The 18,868-nt window shown below is 35.1% G+C and overlaps 1 long non-coding RNA gene across 1 annotated transcript in view; it reads right to left on the bottom strand.

The window, feature by feature from the left end:
- The window catches only part of LOC135217160 (uncharacterized), a 225,691-nt gene extending 213,950 nt beyond the window's left edge, over positions 1 to 11,741 (bottom strand). Inside the window, exon 1 of the long non-coding RNA XR_010315067.1 lies at positions 11,470 to 11,741. This is a non-coding gene — a long non-coding RNA (uncharacterized LOC135217160). The remainder of the gene's footprint in view (positions 1 to 11,469) is intronic.
- Positions 11,742 to 18,868: the final 7,127 nt, after the last annotated feature.

Here is an 18,868-nt window from a genome sequence, read left to right as displayed (position 1 = left end):
AATATGTATATATTATATATAGATATTATTATATTATTATGCTGTATATATATATATATATATATATATTATATAATATATATGATATATATATATATAGATAGATATATATATATATAAATATATATGTGTGTGTGTGTGTGTGTGTGTTCGTGTGTGTACATATATCAGTCCTTGATATACCCTTAAGTTAAACCATAAAATAAGACAACAAGCTATCCGTTCCTATAGTTGCAGGACAGGGAAGTAAGCATATTAGATAAAAATGGTATATAATGTTCTCCACCTTTCCCAGTTTTCCGGAGCATAGGAAATAAGCCTGATTTATAAAGGATGAATGTGCATACATGGAACATTGTGTCACATTATTGCTCTCAATCAATATTCTGATACAGATAATCCCTTACGCTCCCCGTGCATCGCACTTCCCAGGTAGATGGATCCTAGCTTTCAACCAATAATTTATTGAACGCCATCAATCACTTAAATCTCGAGCGGTCTGGTACATTGATGTGCTGGCTATCAGTTCAATATCGTTATTATAGTATAAATTTCATAGTTTTCAGGTAGAAGTTTATGTCTTTAAAATTCCGTTTAATGGGTCTACCTTTCCCTCCTCTCCTTATATAAAAAAGTAATTATATTGCAATAAATTTCTCAACTTTTTAGTAGAAGCTTATGCATTTAACATTCTTTTGATAGTCATACGATTCCATCCTCTCCTTAAAAAAATGGGGGTGGGGTAATTCTGCTGCAATAAATTTCACAGCTTTATAGTAGAAGCTTATGCTGTAGCATTCTTTTGATAGGCCTACCATTCCCTCCTCTCCTAGGGAAAAAGTAATTCTATTACAATAAAATTCACACCATTTTAGTAGAAGCTTATGTCTACAGCATTCGTTTTGATAGGCCTATATCCCATTCTTCCCCTAGAAATGATTATATTGCAATAAAATTCATCGCCTTCCATTAGAAGCTTCTGTCTTTAATAACATCCATTTTTGATAGGCCTACATTTCCCTCTTACCTTTAAGAAAACAAACATTATTCTATTGCAATAAAATTCACCACTTCCCACTAAAGGCTTATGCCCGTAGCATTATGTTTTATAGGCCTATTTCCCATTCTTCCCCTAAGAAATAAAGGTTACTGCATTCAGTGTAATTTGGTAAAGTTTTTATTTTATTTTTATTTCTTTTTTTACTGTGACGATGTTTGATACCATTATTCTGTTCTAACTGATAAAATGGTGGTTACATTAAGTCATTTATTTTTGTGTTGCGTGTCAAAAGTTGACAACAACAAAAATTATAGGACTGAATCTTCTCAGACAGAGAGAGAGAGAGAGAGAGAGAGAGAGAGAGAGAGAGAGAGAGAGAGAGAGAGAGAAGGAGCATAAAAATAAGGTTGAAAAGTACGACCATCCCGCTATGACAAAGATAAGAAAACGAGAAAAAAGAAGATATGTATAAGAGTGAATCATCTCAGAGAGAGAGAGAGAGAGAGAGAGAGAGAGAGAGAGAGAGAGAGAGAAACAGAAAAATGATTTTGAAAAAATAACAATTCTCCAAGAGAGGAGTCGTTGCTCTTGTAAATTAAGCTAGCCTTATGCCAACCAGGGCTCTCCCTCTTGGGAGGAGCCCTTTGGTGTAGGCTTAAACCTGCGGATTCTGAAAACGTAAAGTTACAAGAGACGAAAAATACGACAGACGGGATTGAATTCCCCATAAAACTCAGAGCCGGGCACCCCCCTCCATCTGCAGGCGGGACGGTTCATAGCAACGAAGCCTGGTGCAGTCACAGAAGCCAGTAAAAAATAAATAAATAAATAAATTAATTAATTAATTAATTAATAATCGTATAACGAAAATGTTACGGATATTAAATTCGGAACGGAAGGTGAACGATAAAACTCAAGTTCGATTAGATCTTTCATAGAAAGTGACCCCCACGGGATTGAACCCAGAATGTATCCACTTCGGGGGCGTGTTTAGCACAAGCCCGTTGGGGAATACTGTAAAAACATAAACTTCTCTTTCTTTACCTTCAGCTTTTCCCATTAATATATGGGGTCGCTGTTTCTAGTCAGCCTTCTCCATCTTCGTCTGTCCTATGCATCTTGTTCTCTTAATCCCTTTCCCTTCATGTCATTCAATAATCTATCTTTCCACCTGAACTTGGCATTCCCCTTCCGAAAACCCTAAGGGGTCACTACCTAGGAACGATCCATCTGATTTGCCTAAGGTATTCTGGTGTAATTAGAAATATCAAATGCTGATTTACAGTTTTAGAGAGCTAATTTTGCTTTACGTCGACGTTGCTTTCTTAGAGAGAGACGAAAGTTCCCCACAAGACTTTTTTCAATGTGACAAAAACATCGTGAGGATTAAAATTCCTAATCAAAACGTCTGCCCTACTTTTTAACGCAGGCATTTTTTTGTATGGTGTTTTTACGTTGCCTGGAACCAGTGGTTACTTAGCAACGGGACCAACGGCTTTACGTGACTTCCGAACCACGTCGAGAGTGAACTTCTATCACCAGAAATACACATCTCTCGCCCCTCAATGGAATGCCCGAGAATCGAACTCGCGGCTACCGAGGTGGCAGGCCAAGACCAAACCGATCACGCCATTGAGGCGCTTTTTAACGCAGATGGGACAATTGCTGAATTATGGTTATCTATCTCAAAGTTTTTTTTTTTCAATACCACAGCATTATCGCCAGTAATAACACTTTACTTAAAACGACCCCACCACTTTTTTTATGATTATTCTGGAAGATGAAACTGTCATTGGTAAAGTAACCGTGTATTATTGTGGCTGTAGTGATCGTCGGTAATAACATCTTACTTAAAACGTCTCCAAACGTTTCTGCGCAGATGAAAACGTTGTGACGAAGACGTTTATGGTTAGAGAATTATTATAACGGAAGAAGTAAATTTGATGGAAGTTCGAAAACGACCACGAAATAAAAAAAGGTTAGTAGAAGTTGGAAGATTAACTTGGCTCTGTGTATGCTACGGTGAGAATATGGTTGAAATCAAATAATTATGCGTAAGCATGAGCGGAATTGAATTTCTGTTTTTTTTTTTTTGGGGGGGGGAAGGGGGTTTGTAGTGAGTTACATTTATACAGCTATAGAATACTTTGGGTTGAAGTCCTACTAGAACCTCATCGTTTATCTCGTTATGGATTCCATAGATTTTAGTCGAACCAGGGTCCAAAAATAGGCAAGGAATCATTGTGGAAATTGCAATATAGGACTACATAGTAAATCTAGAGAATGTGATTATCAAACTACATCAATCACCCTGCAAACATGTTTAACATTACGCCACCGTTGTGAGACTTGACCCATCACGATTCTAACATATTTGTAGCAATGCGAATTCGACAGATAATGCATGTAGTACACGATGAGAAGTAAATTCTTAAATTTTTGTTAAAGAACGGTGCTTTTGCTCCGATCTGTCTCATGACCAGCATGGGGGCTTGAATTTCTCGAGGAAGGGAAATTTAACTAATTCATAACCCACCCGTTTCAATAGCTATTCTATTTATATACCAATACTGTTCAATAAGATAGGCACAGTATGACTAATGAAATTCTGAGTGATTTAATGTATAAACCCTTTGCTTACATTCAACGGAAACATATCGGTTTTGCAAGATAAATTCCGATCAGTCACTAACATGAGAGAGAGAGAGAGAGAGAGAGAGAGAGAGAGAGAGAGAGAGAGAGAGCATATATCGGTTTTACATGATAAATTCCGATCAGTCACTAACAAAGGGGAGAGAGAGAGAGAGAGAGAGAGAGAGAGAGAGAGAGAGAGAGAGAGAGAGAATATCATCTCCATTGAGTTGAAGAGATAAGAGAGTCTCGCTTCCCATCGGGGACACATATCCACGCAATGCAAAATGAAGTTTCGACCATAAACGTCAAGAATAAAACAATATATTCGCGGCATCAACGATATCTTATGGCATAGAAACACGTTCCTTTGTTGGATCACATCTGGGCTCACGTGAGGACTCGGTAACGGCGTTGGGTAAAGAGAGGGCATAATTCAGCCTCGTTCAAGGGTCTTTTAAGTATCTCGACCCAACTTCACATTTAGTCATGACAATTATTCATAACTATATTTTCTGGCACTGACTGACTTTTTGGCTTTTAAAACTGAAGGGAAATTCTCCTTAGGTCATCTGAGGTTTGGTAACCTAATCTCTCTCTCTCTCTCTCTCTCTCTCTCTCTCTCTCTCTCTCTCTGCAGAGGCTAGGTACTATGTCGTACGTCTAAGTAAATGGGGATACCATCCATTATGACGTACAATCCTTCTGTAGTTTTATAAGTTGCTGTTAAAATAAATATATATTTTATAAAACAACAGAATGATACATCATTGGGGATGTATCCCGATATATATATATAATATATATATATATATATATATATATAATATATATATATATATATATAGTTTCAAATATTTACCCTGAATATTACACAAACGATCACCCATGCATAGAGAACAATTTAGCCTTTGATGACAATATTAAACCGTAAAGCGAAGTCCGAGTATATGTAGGATAAATTACTGAAGTAAAAGATATACGGCAAGAACTCAGAGAAATGCAAAGATGTTTCCAGGTATATGCATATACTAAAGTTAACATCGGTTTAGCTTCCACTAGCGCTCGATAGTAAGAGAGGTTTCGTTGTCAACCATTACAAACACGCCTCCAGCATGCAAACACACACATACATCATATATTATATAAATATACACTAGCTGACCAACACCTCCAGTGAACCTAAACACCCCCCCTAAATTGAAACACACCACCCACTAATCCTAAACACACACCCACTATACCAAAGCACACCCCCACTAAACCTAAACATATACCCGCAACTGAACCTATATAAATTGTCCACTAAACCTAAACAACCCTCCCACCAAACCTAATCGCACCTCCACTAAACCTAAACACACACCTAAATGCACCCCACTAAACCTAAACACCCCTCTATACCATAAACCTAAACACATCCACCACTAAACCGAAACACATCTCCCACCAAACTTACACATCCTCCGCTGAACATAAACACCCCTCCCACTAAACCTAAATGCACCCCCCATTATACTTAAACTCACCCCACTAAACCTAAACACACATCCCACTAAACCTAAATACACCCCACACTAAACCTAAATACACCCCACCTCACTAAACCTAAATACATCCACCCACCAAACCTAAACACATCCTCCACTTAACATAAACACCCTTTTCACTAAACCTAGATGCAACGCCCACTACACCTAGACACGCCCACGAGACGACGAACTTAATTAGCAACTAAAGATATCCCCTTCCGTTAACATATATGAAAATATGTTATTTCCAAGGTAGAGCTTTCTGGATCTTGAAAGACATTTGTAGCTTAATGCTTGTATATGTATCATGGTGATGTGAGAAAGTTCATTCATAATATGGCTACGTGCGGCAACCGTACTACGCGGTTAACATGGTAGAGGTGGGTTGATATCGATTCTAATTACAAATACCTGAGTTTGACAGTGATTTGTAGGTGGGAGTCTGTACCAACTTTAGCCGTGTGTTTGTTTGTTTGTTTTTGTTTGTATGGTGTTTTTACGTTGCATGGAATGAGTGGTTATTCCACGTCGAGAGTGAACTTCTATCACCAGAAATACACATCTCTCACTCCTCAATGGAATGGCCGAGAATCGAACCCGCGACCATTGAGGTGAGAAGCAAACACCAAACCAACCACCCCACTGAGGCGCTTTTCGGCCGTGTGTCTAAGGCGTGACATTTCAGTCCTGAGTTGTGGTCTGTCGCTGGGTCGATCCCACGAGACAACGAACTTATTATAAACTAAAAAAAAAATCCCCCCTCGATTAAAATATATGCAAATATATTATTTCTGAGGTCGAGCGAATTGGATATCAAAGGACATTTGTAGCTTAATGCCTGTATATGAATCTCGGTGACGTATAATTCACTCACACACACACATATGCTTGTCAGCAATAACTCACCAAACAGCAATTGACAAATATGTACGTAAATCGCCACATGTAAGGTGGAGTATTAAAAAGCCGGTGCCAAGCGCTTTCGTGCATTGCGTACACTTCTTCGGGGTACAAAGTAAAATAAATAAATAGAAACATTAACAAGAAAATTTCACGAAACAAAGATCAAAGTCATTAACAAGCAAACCATCATTACAATTTGTCACTACCAAACAAGAAAGAATACTTTTAATAGTACTCAAAAACAGAGACTGCAGTTAGTATAACAAGCTGTTGTTGCTGAAAGGTGACATTGTATTTCCCTACAATTTTATAAACAAGGTAACTATCTTTTTAAATTAGATAGTTACACACACACACACACCACACACACACACACATATATATATATATATATATATATATATATATATATATATATCGAACTACAAATGTCCTTTAATATCTAATTCGCTCTACCTCGGAATTAGTATATTATTCATAAATGTTTAACCGAAGGGGAATTTTTTAGGCGATAACAGATTTGCCGGCTGACAGGCACGAACCATCAACACCTTCAAATCCAGGACGCCTTGGCGGGTGGGTTAAGGTTTCACTTGGTCTCCTGGATTTGAAGGTGTTGACGGTTCGCGCCCGTCAGCCGGCAAATTTGTTATCGCCTAAAAAATTCCCCTTCGGTTAAACATAAATGAAAAATATATTAATTCCGAGGTAGAGCAAATTAGATATTAAAGGACATTTGTACCTCGATGTATGTATATGAATCACGGTAATGTGATATGACTTATATATATATATCTGCTGAGTAAAGGACGTTGAACGTCGAAAGATCTTGCAGAACTCCGTTGTTTATTTTTCCTTCGTGTCTTATACCTTTATTTATGGATTTATCACATTCCAAACTTTCGTGATTTAGTTTAATATATATATATATATATATATATATATATATATATATATATATATATATATATATATATATATATATATATATATCTATACATACAGACTGTGTTTACCAATGACCTCTTCTTGCAACCATTCGCGATTGAGTTTGTATCGCGATATCTCAAAGTTACTTTCCACCTCTCTGACATCAAAGTCTGCAGCAGCATTCCTGCCTCTGAAAACTGTCAGGACAAACCCCGAAATAGTTCTGTTGCGAGGGCAGAATATTTCTTCTGTTTTCCACCGGCGCAGATGGATTGCAGTACTAATTTTTTTTCTTTCTCTGTATTTTCATGCATGTAAATTGAGTGTTATCCTACATGTGCATGAGCGTAAACGTTTTTTTTTTTAAATGTTGTACTTTAAGAATATATTTTTCTATGAAAATTAATAATAATAATAATAATAATAATAATAATATAATAATAATAATAATAATAATAATAATAATTGATAAAATCCGCAATTATATAGTAAAATATATCTCTATGTAAAAAATATATTTTAATATATAATTGTGGTTCTTTAACATTTGCTCTTCACGAGACTGTGACTTTCTTTATCATCATCATCATCATCATCATATTAATAATAGGGGGTGTAGCTTCAACGGCCAACAAAAATCGCCAATAATAATAATAATAATAATAATAATAATAATAATAATAATAATAATAATAATAATAATAATAATAATAATAAATTATTTACGGTGCATAAACATACTAGAATGGAATTCACACATAAGAGCTAAAATACAAAAATACTATGATTTGAGGCCAAAGTCATTCAATCAAAAATACTGATCAATAATCAATCTCTCTTATTAAACCCTTTACAGGTTGAAAATTTAGCTTTGGAAAGTTTACTAACTCATGTTTAGTTATCTGGGGTAAAATCAATATATACGTAATAAACAATGTGCTACGTGTCTAACAACTTAGCTTGTTATAGTTCATACTAAAAACATAACAAATTCCAATTTGTAAGCTAATATCCATTCCTCTGACAATATTTTACTAATTTATTTGTTTATTTTATATACGTGGTTTTATACATTGTTTTTTTTTTCGTTCTAGCAAAGCTATATTATATATATATATATATATATATATATTATATATATATAATATATGTATATATAATACATACATATATATATATATATATATATATATACATATATACATACATATATATGTATATATATGTATGTATATATGTATGTATATACAAGGTGTAAAACGAGTTAATGCAAATATTTCGAGATATGAAAGAAAAGTTCATTCTTAGCAGAATATGTTCTATAAACATATGCATTTTAAGGTTTCGATTGTCGGTGAGGTGAATTTTTAAAATAACCGTTATCATTAAAAGGCCAAGTATAAGATGGCGGGCGCAGGATTGTCGGAGTACGCACGGCTATGGGGAGGGGGGACTGACTGGGAGATGGTCAGTTCACTTGTTACTCCAATCTCCAAGCAGCCTTATTCATTTTGTAAGTAAGAAACTGGAGACAATGCCTTACCTTCCCAGTACATAATGTGGAATATGTCGATATGAGGTTTATTTATGGGTTTCACAACAGTGAATTCCACTGTCATCAAAAAAGGCAATCGGCGATTAGGCCTATGCGACGTGAATAAAACACTTCCAAATCAAATGTATTCTTTTGATAATGAAGAAAGGTGAAAAATGCAAGTATCACTGAAATCCTATCCCTCTCCGTCGATGGTATTCACTGGAATCCCATAAAGGAAAGAAAAGCAAGCCGAATGCAAAGATAGGTCTATTCATTAAACACCGATCAAAGATTTGAAACATGTTTTCAAAAACCCCTCATTCTCCACCAGAAGTATTCATCATACACCAGTCGAAGGGAAAAACACACTTAAGTAAATGCTTTAGTCTCTATCAGATGAAAAAGAATGAGAACATTACGGAAAATTCACTATCTTCAGTCTTTCCTGAAAAAAGGTAGTACGTATTATATTCATGCAGTAATCGAAAGAGGTAAACAAAACTGACAATGTTCAAAGTGCAGTAACCTCCCTGGACATGCATTTCCTCGTCATAATGATTGCTGGGATTATCACTCATTCAGCATAGGCCTAGTCCTGACTCCTGATTCAACAATTCTGTGACATTTACACTACTTTCTTGATACGTAAAGCTAATCATTAAAGTTAGATTGCAGTGCAGTCTGTTCACAGGTGCTATACTAATTGAAGGGACTGTTAATGTTACATTTTTCAAAAATCTGCGAGAAAAAATTTATAACTAAGAGACTAGCAATCCAGTTGCCTAATTCACTTCATCAAACCCCCACCCCCCATTATCCCTGACTACTCAGCCATCGAGTATATACGTCATGTTGGTCGAGAGCAGCCTGTGGGAAACCCGGTTATCTTAAAAATTCGCCCCACCTACAAACGAAGCCTTGAAATGTGTGTTCATAGAACATTTTCTGTCGAGAATGACCTTCTCTTTCATTTCTCGAAATATTTGCATTAACTCGTGTTACACCCTGTATATATATAACTTATATAAGTTAATGTTCATGATGAATGATCAGATTAAAATAATATAATAGTAATTCTATTCAGCAACACCCTTGTCTTACCTTGTGTAATGAACTGTGTTTCGGAAACGATTTAGCGGAGACGTAATCGTGGGATCTTAAAAAGAAAAAGATTGCGAATGTAATCACTCATAAATATTTCTACCTTACTGTGAAGCTGCACCCCTTCCAACTCAACCAGCCTATCAGGCACCAGGTAGGTGCCCCGGGTCTCGCTGACCCGTCACCTTCATGATACCGCACGCATAGGCCTATGCTTACTCGCCTTTTGTTTTACCTTGTTCATAATGTGCTTAAACGGTGTTTATTTATGTGTCTTGCATCCCCTACACTTCTATACAATACATATTATAATTAAAATTATAATAGTTTATAAATTATTTATATATTTATAATATACATACATATAAGTATAGATTATATCTATATATATATATATATATAGGTATATGCCACGAGGGAAAATAAACAACGGAGTATCCGTGCGGATACTCCTTATTTGATTTTCCCTCGTGGCATATACCTTTATTTATGGATTTATCACGTTCCTAACTTTCGTGATTCAGTTATATAATATATATATATATATATATATATATATATATATATATATATATATATATATATATATATTATATATAGTATATCATATATATATATATATAATATATATATATATATATATATAATATATATAACTGAATCACGAACGTTAGGAACGTGATAAATCCATAAATAAAGGTATATGCCACGAGGGAAAATCAAATACGGAGTATCCGCACGGATACTCCGTTGTTTATTTTCCCTCGTGGCATATACCTTTATATATATATATATATATATATATATATATATATATATATATATATATATGAGGTATGTCTATTAAATAACGAGACTATTCCACCTTGTAAACAAGGCAGTCATAACTGCGTGTGGGGTGTCTTAGAACACATGAATGAACCTGCGTGACAAGCAGCAACACTAAAAAATTCAGTCGATTGTGAATCGTACTGTGTTTAGTTTTGTTTTCTGTAATGGACCTAAGATATGCGAAGTTTAAAAGTTGACATTTTTAATAATAAAATAGCAGCAAACACCAACAAAACTTTTTCAAATACTTGGTAGTACTATTGTAGATTCACATCAACCGTGCATGTGATGTCTAGACCCGTCTCTTACTCCTGATTGGCTGTTGATAAGCCAATCACAGGGCTGGAATCCTGGAAACTCTCAGTCTCTCGAGAGAGTTCACAAAAGCAGGATGTATATTCCAACTCTCCTGAGGGAAACGTCTTTCAAAAGAGGTGGAACATACATCCTGCTTACGTGAACTCTCTCGGGAGAGTTTCTTGCCCTGCGACTGGCTTATCAACAGCCAATCAGGAGCGTCGTAAGGCCCTGGCCTAGACATCACATCACATGCACGGTTGATGGGAATCTACTATAGTACAGCTTATGGGAATGGGTACGTGTCTCGCGCGCGCGTAGGAGTGGCACTAAAGATTCAGCGAAGGACGAGGACGTGAGATTGTCAAAAGGTGATGAATGCCCTGGACGACCTTCCACCTCAAGAACCGAAGAAAATTTTGAAAAAGGGAAAAAAATCATAGTAGATGCACGTGACTTCATTAAATAAGTGAATACCACAGGAAAACGATAGGCAGAAATCTGCCTATCATTTTCCTGTGTTATTCGCTATTATATATATATATATATATATATATATATATATATATATATCATACATACATATGTATGTATATATGTATATGTTTGTCTGCATGCAAGTCTGAACATGTGTTTTCGCATAAGGTTAACAACAATAGGCCTAGTAAAAGAATAAAAAAAAACAAGGCTCAAATATTTGTACTCACATTTACGAAGTTTTCTTTGGCCTATGCACTTCCGTTTTCATTAAGTCGTCACGAAATCACTTATCAGCCCTCACCCACGGGCATAAATTATCCGTCGGTTTTTCATCAAAAAGTTAAAAAAAAAATACACAAGCTGGCGAAGAAATCAGATAAGCAGACTTCACATCAGGAGCAGACAATCACCATCCATCCAACAGAACAATCTCAGGTGATCGAAACGACACAAAAGCTGTTTAAATATCGCGGGATAGAGACAGAAAACGCAGGAACTTCGACATTCGATATCTTGTGACATACTACTCGATCGCAGTCAGCTGTCAGCTGCACTTCCTGATGAACTTGTGACGTCATGGCTATAACGGTTCTGATTGGTTAGTAGGCGGGGCTTATGATGAGATCTTTAAAGGCCCCCATACACTGAAAGATTGTTTGAACGGCTGTCCGAACGATTGCCGTTATCGACACACTTGAATCGCAAGCCATCAACCTGGTCTTGCCAGATTCCCGCTGACATCGTTCAGGCACGAAACTCCGCCCACTTTTGCATTCAGACAAACCCATACACAATGCTTTTGCGAACGATGCAGACAATCGTTCAGACAGTCGTTCATGCAATCGTTCAGTGTATGGGACCCTTAGGGGGAACTGCTTCGCTGCTAGCCCTGATTAGTCTACTATACGCTCCGTAAGTTATGAATCAGAAATAATTGGGATTATTTAGAAAATATATCGTGAAGGACGACGTATACTGCAACGCCCTTGGTTAGTATTATACTGTGCTTCCAAGCACGTAGACACCTACATCATGGGCGAGAAGGGGCGAATACCATTCCTCAATAAGACTCCCGGACTTTAGTTAAGTATGTTGAATGCGGTTTTCAACCAGGAGACATGTTGCTTGCTGCGACAAGGCAACACCGTTGTTGCTTGTAGCATGCTACATGCTATGTTGACTGTTGAATGCCACAAAACTTTTTCCACCATTTCAACAAAAACTAAGCCATTTGTCAACACGATGTCTCAGCAGACGGCTGCTGCTGCTGATGCACAAACTTTGATTCCGTAGATATGATCGTACAGTCAAAACTTAAGTCTCTAAATGGTAATCAACATCTATATATATATAATAAATAAATAAATATATATATGTATATATACATATTATATATATATATATATATATATAATATATATCTATATATATATATATATATATATATATATATCTTTAAATGCGGATACAAATTTATTAATATATATAACATAAGGACATAGTATAGGTGGCCAGTTTTAAAAATGTGTGTAAGATAGACATGGCCCTGTAATAATAAGATTAAAAAAAAATTAAGTCGTGTTTCACCGCATGTAAAAATAAATAAACGGACAGATGCGAAAGTAAATTCTAAAACAACCGAAGCAAAGTCCTTCGGTCTGTACCGCCCGTTTCTGATTGACTCGGGCGTACCGTGCGATATGCAATTTATTCCCTTTCGCGAAAGACTGCAAAACTTTTGCATACACGCAAAGTTCAGAATATCAAGCGCTCTCCTCCACCCACCTCCATTTTGTCATAGGAAGTTCTCTGAACGGTTTCGATTCAACATCTGCAGAAACTTTTATGGAATAGGAATGAAAAGCAGCAGCAACGAGCGAGGCAAGACGCATTGGAATGGAAAAGAACTTGGCTGCTTTTATTTCCGCTCGGGGTTTTTAATTCATATATATTTTTTTTTCGAGGAAATTCTGGAATTGCGTGTCTTGCGTGTAAATAAGGTTAGAGACTTCATAGAGGCGTTAACAATGAGAGAAGTTTTGGCATGGCACTGACAATTTCTGGGAAAAAATAAATTGCTGTGACTTGCCAAAACTTTGTCATTCTTTTCTGTGGTAGGTAAATTTAATATATATATATATATATATTATATATATATGTGTGTGTGTGTGTGTGTGTGTATATATATATACATATATATATATATAATTATTATATATATATATATATATATATATATATATATATATATAATATACTATCATCTTGACACGTAATCAACTGCTGCTTTCCTGTGACCAGGAAAAGACGTGTTTTCGAAGAATGAGTTTTCATGAACTTGTGTCGATTCCAGTACAATCCTTTCCTCCGAAGCGCCCCCCCCCCCCCCCCCCCCCCCCCCCCCCCTCTCTCTCTCTCTCTCTCTCTCTCAGTGACTCCTGTAGGCTTGTTTCGTATGAATGGGGAGTTATCCTCTGAATAATAATAATTAATAAGTGCGCGAGCGTGTAAAAGACTAGGGTAACCGATGTAAAGTGCTTGCAGGCGTTCTTGTGCATTGCTGAGGAGCAGAAGTACCTAGTGGCCAGTAATTTGCCATATCCTGTCGATAAACTCGTCTTTATTTAGCAGAAACTAATTTTATCATCGAAACTCGCCCCTTTTGTCAGCGAATCGCACCGTGAAAAGCAGGCCAGCACGCTCTGCCGAGGCTGATGATATATAATTAATTGGTCCGTGCATTGTCATCAGTCATTGTTTTTGAATTCGTATTTCAGTGAATATTGGGAGTTTCCCTTTAAAACCATAACATTTTAGCATCGCAGTTCATTTTTTTTTTAATTTCATACCAACATTGCTGTCTCATTTATTTTTATATATGAATACTAATTTCGTAAACTTCTTATGAAAGATAACAATGATTTTATTAACAATCGAATCTAATTTTTTTTATTTCATCTCAAGATTGCTGTCTCATTTTTATATATGAATACTATTTTCGTAAACTTCTTGTGAAAGATAAAAATGATTTTATTAACAATCGAATTTCATTTTTTTTATTTCATCTCAAGATTGCTGTCTCATTTTTATATACGAATACTATTTTCGTAAACTTCTTGTGAAAGATAAAAATTATTTTATTAACAATCGAATTTCATTTTTTAATCCCAAGATTGCTGTCTTATTTCTATAAATGAATACTATTTTCGTAAACTTATTACGAAAGATAAAAATGATTTTTATTAACAATCGAATTACATTTTTATTATTTCATCCCAAGATTGCTGTCTCATTTTTATATACGAATACTATTTTCGTAACCCTCTTATGAAAGATGAAAATTATTTCATTAACCTAATTTCATTAAATACAAGAGAGGATACATCTTTATTGACAACCGATCGTCTTCTATTCACATACAATTATTCATTATTCTAACACCCTTATAAGAATTTTGCACGTGCTAGATTTATTCCTATTTGGGAAATGAAGAGAATGTTATTCGTTATTTAAAGGTGTATGCTAGGAAAAGAAAACATCAGAACGATGTGTTCTCCCAGATATCAGCAAAACTCGTATTTCATTTTCTGCCCACGATATGTTGTTTTGAAATATTTTTTGAAACTGTATCATCAGTAACAAGTAAAAGCACAGCAGCTTGTTACCGAGATCCAATTAAATAATATTAAAAAGTATTATTATAAGACAAATTGTCTCAACTACAAAACAAGTAACAAATGCGCCGAAGTTTCTTCAGAGCAATCGAGTATTCTGTAGAGTATAATGCTGCAAGAAACTCTCGGCAGTGGCTCATGAAACGTTCAGCAGCGGCCCGTCGCTCGCCCGTATTGTTGGCACTTATAGCGGCGCCAGACGCACGATCACGACTTACTTTAATAACCTTAAGGAAAATATAAACTACAGAGGTTAGAGGGCTGTAATTTGGTATGTTTGATAATTAGAGGGAGGATGATCAATATACCAATTTGCAGCCCTCTAGCCTCGGCAGTTTGAAAGATCTGAGGGCGGACAGGAGGAGTGTGGACGGACTAAACCTAAAAAAATGATAACGACAGGTTTTTCTAAGCTCTGAATAATCGTTTTCTTGATTTTATCAAATCATGAAGACTCTAATTAAGTGTTTCAGTTACAGAATAATAATAATAATAGCTTGTTACTTCTTCCCTCGTAGTAGCCATCTTGCTTGGTGAGACGTACCCGCGTGAAGTCACAATAATCAACAGATATCACAAGTTTAACATACGACTAGAATTTGAGAAATATCTAGAAGTGTTCGTGAACTATCGGTGATAAGATTAGTGTGAAAATAGTAGGATAAAGCGTCTTCTAAGTTAGTTATCAAGTGTAATACTATAAATCAGAACAAGATGGCAGTAAGTTCCAACTGCGGGAAAAGGTGGCGTAATTTGCGTGTTTAGCAGATTCGCAATACGATGAGGTAGCAGGAAGGGAACTGGCATTTCTCATCTATGAAAATCAGCAACAGTCCTAACCAACCAAAAAGATACAAAAGCATTCATAGATATACATAAACCAACATATTCCGACAAAGAAAATGAATAAGGTGAATCTTGTGAATATACTAATTGATGCATTAGGAAAAAGAATGCCAAAAGCATGCAAACTGTGTAAGGTTTGGTATAGCATAGTCAATCCACAAAACCTAATCAGAAAATGTGCTGCATGCAACATTCCGACCCATCCACAGTGTGCTGAGGTAATACAAGATTTGAGAAAAGATACAAGAATTTTTTGTTCAACATGTCTATCATGGATAGACAATGTTATTAAATCAAGATTGAATGTACAAATAGTTGAGATGAAGAAGAAGAGGAAGAGAAGAAGAAGAAGAAAAAGAAGAAGAGGAAAACGGAAGAAAGTAAACAAAAATGAAAATGACGAGAAAAAAAAAATAAGGAAAACAAAGAACAAGATAAAGTATGGATGCAGAGATACTCTTGATACTACATATGAGGCAATAAAGCAGCATACCTACGAAGAAATAAATTACGATATGACAACAGAAAAGCAAAATCCCGAAGAGGCTCTACCCAGATCTATACAATGACGGAAAGAGGAAAAAATAGACAAGAAAGACAAAATCTGCAACCTTTTGAAAAGAGGGAATTGCAGATTTGGAGAAAGATGTTACTACAAACATCCTAAGATATGTCAAAACTATGAAATATATTGGTAAATGTGCATACTTAGATGGATATGGGGATGATTGCAGAGATCTGCATCCAAAATATGTAAAAACCTAAAAGAAGAAAAAGGATGTAAGTTCGACAAAAAATGCAAATATATGCACCCTGTAGCCATGAATCATAATCAAATAAATAACCAACCAAGTAATAAATCCAAAATAAGAAAGAACAAATAAAGAGAGAAATCAAGAATATCAGGTAAAAGAGAAAAGCAAACCACCAATGAGATATGCAGAGTGTCAGCAAAAAATTTCAAAGCATCAGCTCCGAAATTCTACTCAAGAGATAATAACTGTATTTATTATGCAAGAGGATATTGCAGAAACGGAGAAAAATTGCAGATTCAGACACAAAATTAATAATTATGATGAAGGAAGATCAAATATTATGGAAAAGTTGGGAAAATTTTTATTTTTTAATGTCAGAATTTCTGGAAATGAAAAAAAGAACAACATACCAGAATAGGAAACAGACATGGGAAAATCCTTATTACTATCAGTATTAAATGAAGGAGAAAACACGCAAACCATCATAGTGATGAATGCGCAGGGTTTAGTTACGAGTAACTCAAAAAGAAAAATAGAGTACTTAGAAGAACTAACCCAAAATGAAAAGAAAATAGATATAATGAATATAAGTGAAACCTGGTATTCCCAGAGACTCGGGAATGATGATCAAATAAAGGGTTCCAAAACTTATAGATCAGAATAGAAAAAATAGGAATCAAGGGGAACCGCATATATGGGAAAGACAAAAACAAGGAAAATATATGAGAAATATAGTAACTCAGAATGTGAACTAATAGCGGTAGAATTTGAATCTGAAAATTGATGAACATGTAATATATAGACCTCCTAATACTAAAGAGTTTGACTTAATAATTGAAAAATTGGATGATATATGTAGAAATCACAAGGACTGGACTATTCTCCTATCTGGTGACTTCAACTTTCCTTTCGTAGAATGGAAGAACGAATAGGAGATTGTGGTTGTACTTATACATATAAAAAAGAGAGTAATAGTAGTGCAGAAGATAAGAGGCAATTTGAAAAGCTATTAGATATGCTACTAGAATACAACATTCAACAAATAAATCACCTGCCAACAAAGAAAGGAAAATACTTTAGACCTAGTATTTGTGAACGAGATGAATTATGTTTAAAGAAATAATAGTTTTATAATGCGAGTATTTCAGACCATATGTCCATAGAATTAACAGTTCATTCCAAAGCAAGTGAAAATAGAGATAAGCAAGAAATGAAAAACGTGGGAAGGATATGGAAAATACAACTTCTACAGTAAAAATATAAAAAATGGTCAGAAATTAATGAAGAATTAAACAAGATTGGGATAACATTTTCATAGTGATGACATAAGGGTAAATACGGAGATATTATACAAAATATTGGAGATAATAGTGGAAAAATATATACCGAAGAAAAAAGTAAACATCATTCATGCATACCAAGAGACAGAAGGATCTTGTTCCAGAAAATCAGAAAGTGGAAAAAAGGTCTTGCAAAAGAAAAAAATGCATGGAAAGTTATAGAGCTAAAAAGTAAGATAGAAAATGCAGAACAAAAGATTATACAATCAAAAGAAAATGAAAACGGGACTTGGAAGAAAAAAACCCTATTAAATATCAAGCAAAACAACCCCAAAACTATTATACTCATATGCGAAGAAGATGAATAAAAGAAGAATAGAAATAGGCCCTCTGAGAATTGAAGGGAGATTAACGAATGAAAAAAAGGAAATTTGCAACATACTGGCAGAACGATATAAGAGAGAATTCACCCCTAGAATAGATAATGAAGATAATGATATAGAATAAGGGATGAAAATAGTGAATATTTTAGCTGACATAGATATTAATGAAGCTGAGATTGTGCAGGCTATTAATGAAATTAAAAATGGAGCTGCTGCAGGGCCTGATGGAATTCCTGCTATTTTGTTAAGAAAGTAGTTCATTCTATCGCAAAGCCACTTGCAATATTATTAAGACAAAGTGTAGATACAGGCAAGATATATGAAGAGCACAAATTAGCATATATTACCCCTACTTTCAAAAGTGGATCAAGACTAGAGGCAAGTAATTATAGGCCTGTGAGTCTAACATCACATATTATGAAAGTGTATGAAAGGGTAATGAAGAAAAATATTATGAAACATTTAATAAAAATAATTTGTTTAATAAAGGACAACATGGTTTCGTACCCGAAAAAGTACACAAACCCAACTGTTAGTCCACCGTGAAAACATATTCAAAAATATGAAAAGCGGAATGAAACAGATGTGGTTTATTTAGACTTGCAAAAGCTTTTGATAAAGTAGACCATAATATATTGGCGAAGAAAATTAGAAAACACAATATCGTGGATAAAGTAGGAAGATGGTT

The sequence above is a fragment of the Macrobrachium nipponense genome, chromosome 7 (genome assembly GCF_015104395.2).
Source record: "Macrobrachium nipponense isolate FS-2020 chromosome 7, ASM1510439v2, whole genome shotgun sequence".
NCBI lineage: Eukaryota > Metazoa > Arthropoda > Malacostraca > Decapoda > Palaemonidae > Macrobrachium > Macrobrachium nipponense.
This window is presented reverse-complemented; position numbering and strand designations above follow the sequence as displayed.